This window comes from Opisthocomus hoazin, chromosome 3 (assembly GCF_030867145.1).
Source record: "Opisthocomus hoazin isolate bOpiHoa1 chromosome 3, bOpiHoa1.hap1, whole genome shotgun sequence".
Taxonomy (NCBI): Eukaryota; Metazoa; Chordata; class Aves; order Opisthocomiformes; family Opisthocomidae; genus Opisthocomus; species Opisthocomus hoazin.
In genome coordinates, this window is record NC_134416.1 from 3,227,240 (window position 1) to 3,244,495 (window position 17,256).

Sequence of the window (17,256 nt, forward strand, 5' to 3'; positions counted from 1 at the left end):
CATTAAAACTTTGGTTCGTTCAGGTCTGGTCAAAGATTTCCGGTTGTGGTCATCCCCTGTTGTTGATCACACCCAGCCATGTAAGGAGTTTAAAACTGCTACCTCTTGTCTTGTCACTACAGGCCTTGGAAAAAAGCTTCTCTCTGTTTTTCTTCTAAGCCCCCTTTGTATATGGAAAGATTGCAATCAGGTTTCCCCAGAGGCCTCTCTTCTCCAGACTGAACAGCCCCAACTCTTGCAGCCGTTCCTCACAGGAGACCGAAAGAGAGTATATTTAGGCTGGATATGAGGAAGAAATTTTTTATGTTGAGGAAGGTGAGACACTGGAGAGGGTTGCCCAGAGAAGTCGTAAATGCCTCCTCCCTGAAGGTGTTCAAGGCCAAGATGGATAGGGCTTTGAGCAGTCTGATCTAGTGAAAGCTGGCCCTGCCCATGGAGGGGTGGGACTGGTGGAATAGATGATCTTTAAAGGTCCCTTCCAAATGAAATCACTGTTTCATGATTCTATGACCTTCTCCCTTTCTCTCAATAACCTTTCTTGTGTTTATCCTAGAGAAGTACAGGGATATTAGTAGTCATCCCCAAGCAACAAGACATGTGTCCATACTGCTAAAAAAACCACATCTAGAACGTGAAGCTAAATGGAGCATCACAAATCACATCCATGTTGCTAAACTCGCCAACCAAAATGGAATGGCCTGATCCATGTCCTCCTGTCCACTCTGTGGCCCTGTGCTATGTCCTGCATGGTGGAACTGCACTACTTGTGAGAGTGGTCCTTGGGATGGTCGTCTGCCCTGACAAAAACCTCGCTGGAATGTCATGCCCACACCCATGCAGTGCCATGCCTGAGCTCAACAGTATGCAGAGCAAGGGTTGCCTACCTGCTCTGCTCCCTGGAGACCCCCCTTTTCATTGCAGAGTCCTCAGGGCAGAGACTGCCTTCTAGGCTTCCCTGTAACAAATCTTAAAATGCTCGATTGTAGACAGGCTGGTAGAGGGATGCAAACATAGTGCTAACGAGCCAGATTATTCTTTGCATCTCATCTATCAACCTCATGACAAGCAGTTCAGGATTTGCATAAACGAGACAGATGCCTGCTTTTCCCCTTTTCAGTTTTCTCTCCAAGAACCCTTGAGCAATGTGAGATGGGAAGGAAGATGGCTTACTGGTGAGAGGCAAGTATGGGGGTTATTAGGAAGCAAAAGACTCCTCTCAGCTTCTTGGGCTTTGTTTAATCACAGGAGATGATAGAGGACCTTATGGAATGATTTGTGCACATTGAGAATGTACTGGTTTGGGGCTGGGGTTAGTTAGCTGTCTGTGTGCAGCCTTGATGAAGATGAAGGACTGAAAGAGGGTGGTTTATATTTATTCTGAGAAAGGCTTGGATGATGTTTCATCACAGGGATGACAGCAGAGACTCTGAATTTCACATGCTCCTTCATTTGCATGGGTTTTCCTTGCTGGCTCTGAGAACAGGTAGATGGGGCTGGAGTGAGGAGCTGGAGGTCTGAAGACAACAGACAGGGCTTAGACCCAAGACAACAGACAGGTCCAAGACCCAAGACCTAGGAGGTGGCTTCAGCTACAAAGCCATGTGCAGCCAATTCTTCTGTTTTGCGTTTTCACCATAGATTTTGAGACTGTTCCTCCTGCTCCTAGTCCAGTACTGTTTAGAGAAACCTCACTGTAAGGTAACAACATGCACAGACCCAGGTGTTCCCAAGCAGCCCTGAAATAAGAAATCCACATGTGTGGCCCAGGAATCAGCCTCAGTAAGTCAGAAAATGCAGGAGAGACAAGTATTCCTTCCAGAAAAGTGCCAGGAGATGAGTATCATGGCCTTTTTTGCCCAGAGGGTAGGCTGGCCCAGCACAGGGGGTCACAGTGGATGTCCTCAGGACACTACCTGGAGGGCCTGCCATATCTCCACATTCAGTGGTGGGCTGAAATCCAACACAGGTTTCTTGTGAACGAAAGCCCCCACCTCGTGCGAGACACAATGAGCAGATGGCCCTCCTTTTGTTCCTAAAGAACAGAAATTCACATGCCAACTAAATGCTAATTTGCCCTTTCACTGTCTGTCTCCACAGGCTACGTCTTTACTACTGAGCGAAACAGAGCAGGGACTGTTCTTTGGCTCCGGGGCCAAGCATGGCACAGCTTGCAGCCACACACCTCAGCTCTCCTTCCCTGTGAAGTGGGCTGGCCTCATCCCACAGACCTGCAGAAAAGTGTCCCTTGGCTCAGACATCTACCAGACTGTGCCCTGGCACTGTCTTGGGCCAAAACTTCACCAGGGAGCATGCAAGTAATTAAATGTTCTGGATGATCACGGGACCACACTAATGTCTGCATTTAATCCCTCATTTAATTACAAGGATAGACAGCCTCAGAGGGAGTGAATGGACATGAAGAGCAAAGGGTTTGTCCTCTTGGATTTCACTGGAAGAACTGAGAGATGGTGGAGATCTCCCCATAGGGAGCGAATCCAAGTACCACCTTTGTTGGTTCAGGTAGACCTTTACACTGGAGCCGTGTCACTAGGGGTGCTTGTCTCTCTTAACCAGCTCTGCACATAAATCTGGAACTTTGGGCTGGAGAGAAGACTGTGAACCCTGTGAGCCTCGCCATGGCTGATTAGAGCACTCCCGTCATCACTCAACGTGCCTGACCCCAACAACAGATGAGGAAACACATTAATCCAGCTCCTCCTTTTTGTCAGGGCTACCCATTGGCATCTCACAAAGGGCTGGTAGACATGGTTAGGATGGGTTGATCTTGGTTAGGCAAGGAGAAACATAATGTTTGCTGCTGATGCTTTTCACGAGAACTGGATTGCTGTTTTTTCTCTCTGTCTCTCTCCCCTTCTTTTCCTTTGCCTTTGCAAAGTGCGACAGCATGTGGATGAATTGCCTGATTGTGTGTTCCTCTTTCCCCCACCACTCTGCACCAACAGCAGGGATGGGGGATGGAAAAGGAGCCCAGCTGCTTCTTGTGGGCTGTTCTCTCTCCACCCACCAGGCACTTTAAATCAGACACAAACTAACTCCTGGCATCTTTTATTAACTGGATTGGCTCAGTGTTAGTTTGTTTTGCTTCTATTTTCTATTTTAATATTTGTGTGGTTTTTTTTTTTCCCAAGCCCACCTTCCTGAAGAGCATACCTAACAATAACAACAGTACACTGGAGAGTGGGGATGGCTCTCGAGCTGTTACAGGTTGTGAACATCTCTGGTTTCTCAAGCTTCAAAACATGCAGTATGTCTCAGTAGGAAGCAGTAATTCCTTGAACTTTTCATATTTCAGCAATCTTTTCCATCCATGCTGCTCTCTAAGCATCGTTCAAGGAGAAACACCATGCACGCAGTCACGAACATGATGAAATGCAGCAACCTTTAGGGTAGAGTGCATCTGTCATTTATCATCTGATAAGAAATTTACGTAAGATCTCTTCTCCTAGCATAGGAAATCGAGGTAGCTAAAATTTAACTGTGTCATGTGGGAGACAGTGGAGGTAAAAACCTGACTTCTGTGTAGCCACAGGTGACCACTGTCTCCAGAGGCTCCACAGTGACTTAAACACTGGGAAAGTTGGCACCTTCATCATGATGGGGCACCGTGACCAGAGTCTAAAGAATAGCCACCACTGATGGAGGCACACATACAACTTCTTGACTTGACCTTAGAGATCCAAGAAACAAAGTACTAAGCAAGGGTTGCCATGACTCGACCTTCAGGAGCAAAGATGAGAAAGATTGTAACTGCTCACTAACCTCTTTTGCTGCTCCCAGCTTTAAGAGACGGGAACACTGGAGCATATGTACTTCCAAGCCATCTATCCACTAGGTCTTCCCAGCTTTGCAAATCCTCTGGTCTTTGTGTGCCTTACCCCTCATATACCCCAGACTTGTCAGACCCCAGCAGCAATATGTATAATGACTGCAAGATGTAAGGAGCAGCTTATGGGTTTCCTGCTGGAAGGTCCATGCTTAGCTAAGGAATCAGCTGGCTTCTTTCTGCTATCCGTATGGTCATGTTTGCCAAGCCACTCAATCCAGCATACACGGTTCGGCAACTGTCAAACCTTTTGTGGGTTTCCATCTCTGCAATATTCGTTTCTTAGCAACTCTGTTTGCTTTTAGCAAAAACAAAATGTCTCTGCCTGTGGCATGCTATTTTGAGCAGAAATGGTGCTGTTTCAGGTCCACGCTAGTCAGAGAGACCCTGGTGAAAATGGTCCTGTCCACCCACTCACTTCTAACAGCACTGGCTGAAATTCTGATTTGTTTCCTTGCAGTTTCACCTGCCACAGAGAAAGCATAGCAGTCCTAGGCATGGTTTGTGGCAAACAGCTAATATTGCCACATTGCTCTTCTACAGTCCTTGCCATTCTAGGGATCTTCAAGCATATTGTATAACTCAGGTAATAAAGGTGCAAGTCAGCAGTAAATTTTACTACTGATCAAAGTTTCAACAAGAAAGTACAGTTATGTGAATCCTGTCCACTTTATTGGAAATGTCTCTGGTCTTGCAAACTTTGATCGAATCCAGCTCTATAAGAAGCTTTCCCAGCACATCCAGCTTAAGAGAAAGACCACGGAACTTGGAGGTCCAACCACATACCCTGGCAACCTTATAAAAGTGTTCAGCAACAGCAATTTCTTCCATTGACCGAAAATGAATGGCAGGAACGTGAGGGTCATTGTGTCATTACAGGATCCATATTCTTCATTCTTTTCTTTTCAGTGATAGTAGTGTCACTTTCATTTCCATCAAAATGATACAAAGCTAATATCTGCCTAGAAGAAACTGGAGTGACTGGTCAGCTCTACTCACAACTCCTTTGTAAGGTACAACTTTATCCTCCTTCTCGAGTTACGCACAAGTTTAAGGATTGCAAACTCAAGTTAAACAGCATCAGCAGCTCTTCAGACTATGATTTAAGAGTTCTGATTGATTGGAAACTAATACCAATTAAAAGCCAACCAGGCAGAAACGCTGTCTCACTTTACAGGCTCGGGAAGGAGATGGATGTAATGAGAACCCAGAAAAACAAATGGGAAAAGTACCCTGTCCCCCTGGCTAAAGGCTTTTAGCATCATGGTAGGGGAGAAGGATGAATGGGAATTGGGACTTCTACAACGCAAAGACCAGCTATGCTTGAAACATGATACTGATGTCAACTCTCCCACCCGTGCCAGGAAACCGATTTCTCTATGTTGTAGTCACTGTTTGAGTTTAGCTAAGCACATCACCCTGAACGCATCCTGCACCTCTGAACTGCTCAGAATATTTAGGATAGGATAGAGATCTCACCTCAGCCACTCAGTGTACCTGTGACAGAAGGCTGCTTTACTTATCTTCTCCATCTCTCCATGCTCATGGGAACAGCTGGTCCCCTGCAGTATACTTTGCAGCATTTTATCCAGTTTGCAAGTAACTCAAATAATTATGATTTTCTGTATGAATCCAAAAAACTCAAAAAGCTGGTTAAAAAACAAGGACAATGAAGAAGAAGAAGAAAAAAAAAGACTTGAAATTTAAAAATCTGTAGCTGACAGAACTACAGATACAGGAAGCAAAAAGAGGAAAGGAGATGACAGAAGATGCTCAGCAACTCCAGAGTTAATATCTGGAGGTCATCATGTCTCAGGAGGCCTCTGGTTATCAGTGGAGTTAGAGATTGAACTCAAGCAGTGTGGGAACCTACTTGTATAGTTTGCAGCCATTTTCTTAGGAAATCTGTACCATTTGTCTCTTATTATAGATCCAAAGTTATTCACTGAATCCAAGAAGTCTCACTGACGTCAGTGGGGCCAGGAATCCATCTCTTTATTCCTGAGTTCAATGCCTACATATTGTTTTCATGCAGCTGTAGAGACCTCTTTTATGCATCTTCTTGATTTTTCTCTCGCTCATTCATCCTGATTCATCTTCCTCTGCTTGGAGCTCCTTGAATATCCTGTAAGAAGCCCACACACTCAGACGCATTCTTACCCAAGCCTACACAGCAGTATATTTGTCCAACTAATTTTTACTGAAATAAAGTTCCTGCTTTGCAAAATTGCCAAGAGCAATTGTTTTGGTGAATCATAAATACTGCAGAAAGTAAATGTTTGTTCAGGTTGTTTGTTTCTGCCTTTGGCAGATCAAGCTGTAAGAGTATATGCATTCCTCAAGAAACTTGAGATTTTAGTTCAGTAAATAAACTGCAATGGCAATGGCTATTCATTAGGAGACCCCTACATTTTGGCCCGAGAAAAGCCCGTGTATCTACAAACCTGCCTGCTAATGTGATCAGGAAATACTCCTTCCATCTCAGGCTCTTCGGCATTGGTTTGGTGTGGCAGCATAAGACTTGCATAGATCAAAGACTCTTGGGTCCATTGGGCAATGACCAGATCTTGGAGAACAAACCTTTTTTGGGACTGCCAGCTCAGTGTCCCCTGCCTGAGAGGAAGGACTAATGGATACATCTGATAAAAGGTGAAGAGTTTTGGCATGCACTCAGGGAGGTGAATCTGCAACGTATCATGACCTTCTCCCTGCCAGGGATCACCATAGGAGCATCAGTGGTGGTGAAGTAGACGTATGCCTGCATCCCTACCTCTCTGCTCAGCATCCTCACCTGCAAAACTGTTTCTCCAGGCTAAGGAATGACCAAGGGGAGGAGGCAGGAAGATCCCAGAGTCAGAAAGAGAAGATGAAGTAGATCGTGACACTATAACTTGTGGGTTGAAATACAATATAGAAAGATAACGTGCATTTTATCAGAAGCCTTTTTAAAGAAAAGTGCATAAGTTGCCCAAGACCTGAGAAAATGGGGATTTTCAGTCTGGTGGTGCAATGTTCTAACCATTAGGTTTTGAGGTTTCAAATGTAGGCAGGATCACCTGGAGGATACTCAGAAAGGGTTACCTTGAACTATGCTTAGATGACTAAAAGACTGAGACACAAATCTGAGCTGGCCACTCAAGGCTCCTTGAGCTGTTCACAGAAGAAAATAGATAGCTGCAGCAGGGCATGATTTTGGACAAGACACTGTGGTCCAAAGATCTTAGTGTCTTGGTTAGTCCTGGACGAGAATACATGCTTTCATAGGCACATTTGTGAACCACTACTGTCCCCATGTCTTTGGGAGGAGTCATAAGTTTCCATGGACAAATTCGTCAGCAGCACTGCTCAATGAGGGCAATCCATGGGAAGACAGAAACTGGAAGCCAAAACAGGGATCCAGACCCCACGCCAGGACCACGTGCCAAAAATTTTGTTGTTGAGCCAGAGTGTTTACTAGAACTAATCCTACGTCTGTTCCCTAGTACCAGTGGCAGATCACTATCTTCTTAAGCAGATACCAATTAAAAGGTCCTCTATGTTGTACTTTGAGACAAATAATGTACAAAGATAACACTGTCATATTTCATAATATGGTGACTGTAATTCCACTCTTGTTAGAGAGCAATTGCAGTGTAATTATAATAAGTATGTTCTCTGACACACTTTAATATCACAAATACAAATGTAATATAATTATACTCCATTACAATATATATTAGTATTGCAATATAATTTTACGATAGTGTAATAATGTAATTGGTAATTATAGGATGTATTGTATGTATTAGTATTTTGCATATGTGCACACACATATGCACACACCCCCTCATGTCTTGCAAAATAAGTGACTGAATGGTTCACGGTGTGGCTGAGAACAGATATTGTAAATGTCACTGCAGTGCTGTATATTCAATTCAGGTAACACAGGGACACCAGAGAGCTAACACAAACCTCTCACTCATGCAGTTACTGTTCTTATTACATCAAAAGAAATAATTACTGATTGTGCAAAAAACACCACAGTGTAATTACATTTTAATTGCAATATAATTCTTCTGTAATTACACTTATTTTGTTATTTGGCTTGACCAATAACAATCAGATTAGTGAGACATTGTTCACATAATTTTAAAAGATTGTATTATTGTGTAATATTGCACAGCCTCCCAAGAGAATAGGATTCATCATTGATCAATTATTTCAACCCAAACCTGGATTAGTGTTGGAAAATTAACTATGAAGAGCAACATTGCTGAGTAGCTCTCCTGAGCTCTTCATGTCTCTGATATCTCCAAATCACTGGCATTCAAAAAATCTGAAAAAAATACTGAATGGAAAGATACGATGCCAAAAGGTGGGTCTTTACCCTCAGTTTAGCATCTTTTGTCGGCTTTTAAGGAGGCCTCTTTATTTGAAAATGCTCTAGGGTTTAGAGTGGAATAGGAATATTGTTCTATATAATTCTGCATTGCTTTCTCCATATCCGTCACGATTCAGGACTGCTGCCTATCCAGAAAGCATGAGAAAGATTATTTGTGCTGATCCCACCTTACTCAAGATGCAGTGCTATGAGCAGCCCCAGGTCCCTCTGAAGTCACTGATCATGGAAGAAGTTGCTCCACAGAAGCTCTGAAGAGAGTTATGTTATTTGTCTCAGAGACAATAAAGGGTTGCAAGACCTCATAGATGACAACAGAAAATTATCTCATCATTACCCTCAAAGCATTTTTGAGTTTAAAGCATTGGGGTGAACAACTAGTATCCTCTCTTCTTCCATTTCCCTTCTTATTTCCTATTCATTAAAAAAAAGTAATAAAAATGAAACTCAATGAAAAAGTTGGGAATGGAATAGAATCCTGTGTGCCTCCTGGATACTCTGGATGATATGGTAGTCATGGCAACAAGCAGTTCAAGAGAACTCTTCTACCTTTGATTTTTCCATTTTTTTCTTAATGTTTACAAGAAATAATGGAATTTCTGTTCCCAGCCCATCTCCTGTATAGGCCAGTGATTACCACTGAAAACTCTTTGTACAGTTTCCGCTGAACTGGTCTCCCTCTTGTTCATTACCTGCATGAGGGCATGACCTACTCCCAGCTGAAATCAAGTTGACTGTGAAGTTTTCATGGACCTTTATTACAACCCCCAAACAGCAGGGGAGGTTGGAAGGTGAGTTGGAGACACATCCTGAACTGTCCAAGCAGCACATAACAGTTAAAGTTTGAGACTCATTGCCACGGCATGGCCTACAGGCCAAAAGCTCTGGTGGGTCCCAGAAGGGATGAAACAGATTCACAAAGGCACAATCCATCCATGGTTACAGAACGTATTTGTTCAGACACAGTTGCCAGCTCAGAAAAAAAGTAACAATCCTTAATTCAATGACTGCTGGAAGTAAGGAGTGTGCATCAAAGATGCAATTACTTTACGCTTACTTCTTTTCGCTTTATTCTTCTCATAGGCATCTGCTGTTGGCACTAGCTCCGCAGACCATTGATCTCACCCAGAATGGGTGTTGAGGAGTTTCTGTGCTCAAAGGCATACCCAGCCTTCAGACTTCCCATCTGTCCTGGCAGACAGTGGTGTTGCAAGGTGAGGGGTGATACAAAGAGAGGGGCTGAGCCGGGGACCCTGGATCAACATTCGGCGAAGACTCCAGCCTGGTCCCCAAGTTCAGGAAGGATCTCTGGAGAGATCCCATGTCTGACAAACGCAAGATAGGCTCCAGCCAAATTGTGTAGTAAACCATAGCTCTGTGGAGATCATGTACTGCTCATCTGACAGTCTCTCTCAGTCTGGAGCCACAGAGTTGTGTCTCCAGAGCTGGGAATGGCTGGTGAATTTTCGCGATATTCCAGGGAAACATGAGGGAAGCACAATGGCATAGGCAATGAGTTCAGCACCATGGCCCAATGCCTGCCACTGCAGAAGTATTGAAGCCTGGCGCCTTCCTTGGATTTGTTTTTGAAAAATGAGCTAGTTTCAGGCCAAGACTCAAACCAAATGTCCAGGTTGGTGAGGCCATACCCCAGTGGCACCAGATTTACCCAGATTCTCCAGGAAATGAGGGTTCCTCTTGATTTCAGGGAATAAGTCCAGGAAAAGAACTGGAGTTTTTTGTTTTGTGGATTGTGTTGGGGGGGGGGGGGGGGGGGGTTGCTATCAAACCTCACAGGAGGCACTGACAGGGAGCCTGGCTTCTCCTGCTTTGACTTTTGCTCTTTCTCACCTTGCCCAGCAGAAGCACTACGGCCATGTGAAGCAAAAGAGCCTTTAGCCTCCCTTGCAGCTCCAGCTCTGCCTTCTCTCCCAAAGCATGCAGGCAGACTGCAGCAGCTAAAAGAGAGGGGCCAAGTGTTTTTATGCTTCTCCCCAGAGCCAGGAGACTGTGGCGGAATCATACTCTGTGCTAGGGCTTGGGCTTGCAACCAACGCTGACACTGCATTGCAGCACTAGGGAAAGCGAGGAGGGAAGAAAGCTAACGTGCACCCTGCGGGCGAAACCAATCCTCCTGCTTATCTCTGATGGGGATCCTTGTCCAAGAGGACTCCTATGGCACCTCATCACAAAAAGGCATAGAGAGAAGACTAGCGCTGGCACGTAAAAAACAAAACAAAACAAAACAAAAACAAACTCACAAAAGCACAAGCCTAGATGAGCTGGCATTTCTTTTTCCTTCCGCAGTCACCGTGCTGCCAGTCTAACTCATTACTTTATTGAGTGCTCTGGGATACTCGGAGTGTGAGACTGTGCTCTTAGAAAATACATCACTGTCCTACAGTCAATTCCATTCTTGGTCAACAGAAAGAAGATCAACCTATTATAAAGAATACCCTGCCAGAACCAATAACTGTACAAGGCATACCGTTGTGCTAAGATGCTGCTTCAATGAATTATCAGCTAAGAAGAGTCTGGATCCTTCAATGCTCCAGAGACTCATGGCTGTGCAAACCCATGTGAGTGTACAGACAAATGCAGTTAAACATATATACCGTATGTTATTCTCAGAGGATTTTCTGAGTACGAGGAATGGCACATTCACAACTCCAGGTTACAATTGGTACTTACTGACCTATCTCCAGAGAGGAAAAAAGGCACTTTTTTGCGACTCAGTAGCTAAAGGAGGGAGAATCCTGCATGTCAACACCCCTAAAACTACATTTATGTAAAGGATGATCTGTAAAGGATGTTCTTTGCTGTGGATCCTTGGGACTCATTAGTACTGTCAGGTCCTGGTATCTGCTGAAAGACATCTTCAGAAGAAGAAATCAAAGACTGGGTGGTGGGAGAAGGAGGTATGCAGGACTGCAGATAGAAACCAGAGAAAAAATCAGGAGGCAATTTTCATCTCTGTGAGGAAGAAGTCATTTAGTTGAAACTACTTGAAGAAGGACTGGAAGGATGGATGAAGAATAGGTCCACCAAGAAATATCAGTGGGATTTCTTTCCCCTCAGCACATGGTTAACACTAAGGACTCATGCCATGAGCCTTCCTGCAGGCCTTTAGGAGCCCCTCTACAGGGAGTGAGTTTTTTTCAAGAGTGTGAGTAGTCGTTTTCAGAAATCATAGCAGGGCTGATTCCCAAAGAAGTCACTTCAGCTCTTCCTGATGACCAGATCCTCCCAAGTGTCCTGAGCTGGGCCATCTTGTGAGCTGAGGCTTCTATTATTGAGACATCCCTGAATCCCTGGTGACATTAAAAGCGATCTGGTGGGGATAGAATCATAGAATCATAGAAAGTTTTGGGTCAGAAGGGACTCCTAGAGGTCATCTAGTCCAACCCCCCCCCCGCCCCGCAGCGAGCAGGGACACCGCTAACTAGATCAGGTTGCTCAGAGTCCTGTCCAACCTGGTCTTGAATGTTTCCAGGGATGGGGCCTCCGCTACGGATCCAACTTTCTTCACAGAACTGGGGCAAGAAATCAGCTAAAAACTTCCTCAAGGGTACTGCAAGTGGTTACAATATCTGTCATCATATTTACCTGTCATTCACCCTATCCTTAGTCTTTTGAAATGTCCAGCATATCTTTAGTGAACTCAGCCGTCAGGACCATGTATTTTACTGTTACATCTGCAAATATTCAAGCAAGCCAAGCTAGGAAATGAAGAAAAGAGAGGGCAACTGAGAAGAACTGACTGAACACTAAGTTGAAGAAAAAAACTGTCACCTGCCCAAACATCAGCCCCACTTTTCTTCCTTCCTCAGTGGACTCCCAGCTGAGCTATGGATCAGCCTCAGCTCATTGCCTAGTTGATGAACTCTGAAAGACTGCAGCCCCAAGCAGTTATCTTCCAGGGAGTTTCCTTAAATTCCTCTGCACAGCCTGTAATCGGATATGAAGCTTTTTTGGGATGCATTAGCACAAATGATGCTCTGAAGAAAGGAATTGTGTTGCAGCGTATGCTGCATGCAGACAGAAGTCCTCCCTCCATTTCCAAGTTATTGTTAATATTGTTATTATGGGTTTCATGATAACATGACATCGAGGGTCAGAATTTTTCTGGGAGACACAAACTCTAAAAATGATGTATTCTTCCTCTCCATGTTTCCCTTGCCAGCAGTAGGATGTTGACATGATTGAATTCCTGGGGAGGAAAGAAGGGTGTGGGGGGGTGTCAGGCAACGGGTTCAATGTGACAGTGGAATTGAATTCCCAGATCTTGAGCTGGAACAGAATTTGCCACCAATAGCATTTGTAAAATGAAACAGTGCTGGCACTTTTGCTTAATACTGCAGCTTGCATGAATTCTGTTTATTTTTGCTTGTTGGCTAACTCTTCCCGAGAACCCAGCTTTAACAAAATGAAGGGAGTTGCTTTTGCAGTGCTGGAAAGATGCAGGTTTTTCTTCTGGGAGAACCTATTTACAGCAAGATCTGTTTTCCTGGGAAAGCCGAGATAGAAGAGCTCAATTTCTTTGTGTCCTGGAGAAGTGCCATGGTGGGAAGTTGGCTCAGGGGAACTTGGAAGGAAAAATGGAGAGTTTCATTTCTGGAGGACTGGCTTGATTCCTGTTTGGACCAATAAGAAAAAAAAAGAAATCTCTGTTTGGACCAGTCACAAGAAAAGGAAATCTCCTTTTCATGTATCCCAGATAGATTTTGTGGTCCTTGCTCAATTTCTGACCAAACGGGTGCTCACACCTCAGAAACTCCAAGGCAAACGTATACTAACAACCCTACTGATTATATTCTTCAACAAAACTGAGAGACTTCTCTGCCATCTGAGATCTGGTCTGAGAGACACTACTGATGAAGGATGTATGGAGTTCAACTTCTTTTTCTTGTACTGCTTGTTTTAATCTCCACAGCTTTCAGTCCCACACCTTTAGTAAGCGTGAAAATAAGCTTGCAAGTAAAGATCTTGTGCTGGCATAAATCAGGAGAACTCTAACATGTCAAGCAGGCAATATCATTTTAAACTAATTCTTGTTTGTTTTTTTTTTAACAAGGGACCAGACAGATAAAGCTTCCTTTCTTACAGTAAGACAATACTTCTCTTTGGCAATTTAAGGCAGGAACAGAACAACATACCCCAACATCCTAGATAGCTCTTGATCCCTGCAAAAGAAACCACCTCACACAACACCAATGAACCAAGCAAACAGTGCACTGGAGAGTCCAGCCTCACACCCTCTGGGATTTAACAGCAGTGATTACTCAGTGCAATAACCTTAAAAAAGAGCTGGTCATTTTCCAACAGCTAATGACAAGTTTCTTAGTTAATGGCCCAGATCAAAGCCAAGGGCGATTAATGATCTAACTAACCAGTCGATAAACTGGTGATGAAGACCAATTATAATCCACATCAACAGCCCCCACCAAAGAACCACCTTCATTAGTCTTTTCTTCCCTCTGTAGGGTCCAGAACAAGAAAGAGGCTATTTCAGGAAACTGCTTGCTCTCTGGAAATCATTACCCAATCAACACCCGGAGATTATTCTGAAAAAATGCATATAACAGAAAACAAATCCTCTAAGAAACATTTTACCTGGAAAATAAATGAACCTAATGCAGAATTTGAGTTGCCTTAGACTCAGTTTTACAACAGCTTGTTCAAAGGGACTCTTCTTTTTCTTTGTTTGAAACTCTTCCCAAAAATTTACAATGCTGAGGAAAATCACATAGAAGTGGAAACTCACTCCCTGAGGTGTGAGACTGATCGAATGACCCAAGTGAGTTCCTTTGCTGTGACAGTGAAAAGGCCTGTCTGAAAGAAGCATGTATAACATAGGGAGATTACTTTAGCAACTAGAAAGTTCACAACAAACTTCCCATGTACTTAAACAACCCAGGGTTGGAAGAACAACGTCGAATCATAGACAACATACGGAGAGATCTACTCCATCTCCCTACCTCTAGTGGTAGCCTGAGCAATGATCTTCCAAACTGCTTTTAGAAGTCTCCCAACCGTAACAGCCTAGTGTACCATTACCCATCTCTCTAAGAAAAGCTCTGCCATGTCTTGTTTAGATGTCTTGCAATCTAAGCCAATGATTTTTTGTCCTGTGGATCCAGAGACCTACTTTATTTCCTTTCTTTACCACAGTTCCTCTCATACACCCACACCAGGCAAACCAGTGTCATGACTCTCTTTATTGTACTTTTCTGTAGCCTGAAGAAAATCCCATTTATCTATCTAGTTTTTAATCTATTTATTCTTTGACATGTAGTGTCCTAATCCAAACTTTGAACTCACAAGCTCGTAAGAGACCTCGTAAGAAAAATACCCTACCAGAAAAGGCTAACACTCTATTTAGAGCAGTGTCAATACGAGACACTATTTACAGAGAGCACATGCTTCTGGCCCATCTTTCATATTCAGAATGAAGAACTGCTGATTCAGAGGCATTAGACGAGTCTTTACCAGGTATCCCTTTCCGTGTCCACCCAGTTTCATCATCAACGAGCTTCTTTAGAGGGCACCATAGCACATTATACTGCTGTGGTCTGCATGGATGTCTTCAGCTCAAAAGAGAGTCTCAAAATATCAGTCAGGAGCTTCGGGAACAGCTGGAGCCAAGGATCAGAGCTCCTCTATCGCTTTTACCTATTCAGCCAGTTATATGTCACTTACTTGAAGTATCATTGTCCTACTGGTCCTTCTTTCCAGAAATGAATACTGCAATGGATACAAACCCCTTCTCAGTGTGGGAAAAGAGGAGATGGGAATATGAACCAAGTGAATTGTGTGGGAGAAGGAGGCAGCATGAGCAAATTATAATTTAGAGGTCAGCAGACAGGCTTAAAAGGCTGTTAAAATGTGCATGTGTGTGCGTGCAGTAGGAGTGGGACAAAATAAATTTTTCTTCTGTAGGAAAACAGCTGCTGCTGATGTCCTCTGGTCCTAGGATGAGACACTTGCATTCTGCTAAGGTTTATAGGTGAGCTCCCTGCTAACAGTATGAAGGGCTTTAACTCCAACAGTCAGCACGTACGTAAGATTTACTGTTTGTTTTAATAATAACCGTGCTGGAGGCACAGAGACAGGAGGACTGGTACAAGAATGTAAGCCTTCAAACAGTCAAAAGAGAATGATAGCAATCTCCTAAAAGTGATTTAGCTCACCAAAGAGCTGCATCACCTTGACATTACAGGCAGACGATGATGGTGGTTTCAAGGTCTGGTTTTGATTTCACGCCTGGTTCTGCCACCAGCCTCTGTCTTTGGGGGCAGCAGTGGATACAGTGCCTTGGTGCAGTCTGCATTGATGGCATCAGCCCAACCTAGCTCTGACTGCTTGAACTGCACTGGTGTAAATCATCTCTCATCCCCTCACGACAATGTGAGTCACTGATCCTGGCACTAGGCTGTCTTGGCAGGTGTCCCAGAATTCACTGCATGGCTCTCAGCAGTCAAGGGATGCTTTCAATGGGATTTGTGGGTAGAGGTATATTGACTTCTCTAAGCCTTGGCTTCCTCTTCAGTGGAACAAAGCTAATAGCATTTACCCACCCTTTAAAATAAGAAAGGAAAACCTTCATCAAAAAACTTAGCCAACTGTGGTTTATGTAATGCTTTGTGATCCTGTGGTGGAGAGGACTCTAGGAGAGAGAAGTCAAGTTATTACGAATAGTCTGAAAGTCTCTCCTCCACATACTGTCGATAGGTTCACGCTGACTTAATCTCTCAACTCAGCTGAGCATCTGCTTGCCCAGAATTAGCCCTGGGGATGGGAAGCCCAATTCACATTCCACTTGCAGCCTGCAAGGTGAGGCAGTGATCTTATTCAGCAGTGATCTTATTCACCAGCTGGAGCTGGTTAGAGGGCATTGTCTTGTTTCCTTTTTTAAACACTGACCTGTCCTGCTAAGACCGTCCCTACTTGTCTTACTCCTTTGTTCCCCAATGATGAATTTGACTTAATTTCCTCTTCTTCCAACTGATTTACAAACCCTTATAATACAGCAGCTACTACTGCTGCCAAACTTTTTTAACAACAAGTTCCCCTCCTCACCACTCCATTTAATCTTTATTAATTAACTAGTTAATAACCTTCAATTATTCTCTAAATAAATGAATGGCTGAGCTGCCTCTGTATAGTGTTTTCCTCCTGCCAAGCGGCACGATACCAAATTCACCAATTCACAGTCTTTGCAACAGATCTTTTGATAGAACAAAATTTCTACCCTGGGATGAACATTTTGCTGTTGCCCAAGAACGACCCATTTTGAATGCTTTGAGTAGAAGGGAGCAGTATCAGGATTTGCATTAGTCTTCTGAGATTCAAGAAATCACAACAGAGCTCCCCTTTTCCACAAGTACCTTTCTAATACCATAGCTCTTGGAGTAGGCCTGCAGAAGTGTTGTGAACAGTGCTGTGCCACCAAATTTGGGATGGGTGGCCATCAGCTTTCCCGTTTTGAACACATGCAGATCCAGTGGGACAAAATCTAGTCTCACCTTTACCAGTAGAAACAGTGTGGTAAAAGAAATATGAATGGGATGCATACTTCTCTTCAAAACAAGCAAATGGATTGGAAACTGTGCTGAAAGGCAGAAGATCAGAGCCTGTTCTTGATTCCTAGATGTGTGACTTCCTGGGTGCCCTTGGGTAAGTCATTTAGCTCTGCACCTTGGCTGCTCTGTCTATTAAAAATGCACTGTGGGGTACTGAGTCTTCCTTAGAGTGTTTCAAGAAATGCTTTAAAGTCTCGCATGAAAAGCTCTGCAGGAGGTAGCAGCTGTTACTAGCAGAATCACACCAGCTTCATGCAGATCTGAGTGCTGAGCCGGTCTGTGAAGTCTCAACTTTCTCTGTTATCTGCCCTTTCAATAGCAATATTACGGTGCCCTTCTGCTTTGTCATATAAGTCACTTGCCTGAAGGTCCCCAATGCTAACAAGATCAGACTCATAACACTCAAAACTAGCAGGGAGTAGTGCAACACTAGCAGGGAGATGAGAACATGG

The 17,256-nt window shown here is 43.8% G+C and overlaps 1 protein-coding gene across 14 annotated transcripts in view; it reads right to left on the reverse strand.

Annotated features, from left to right (window-relative positions):
- ADGRB1 (adhesion G protein-coupled receptor B1) overlaps nt 1-17,256 on the reverse strand; it is a 289,625-nt gene that overhangs the window by 220,596 nt on the left and 51,773 nt on the right. The gene's annotated exons all lie outside the window — the stretch shown is intronic.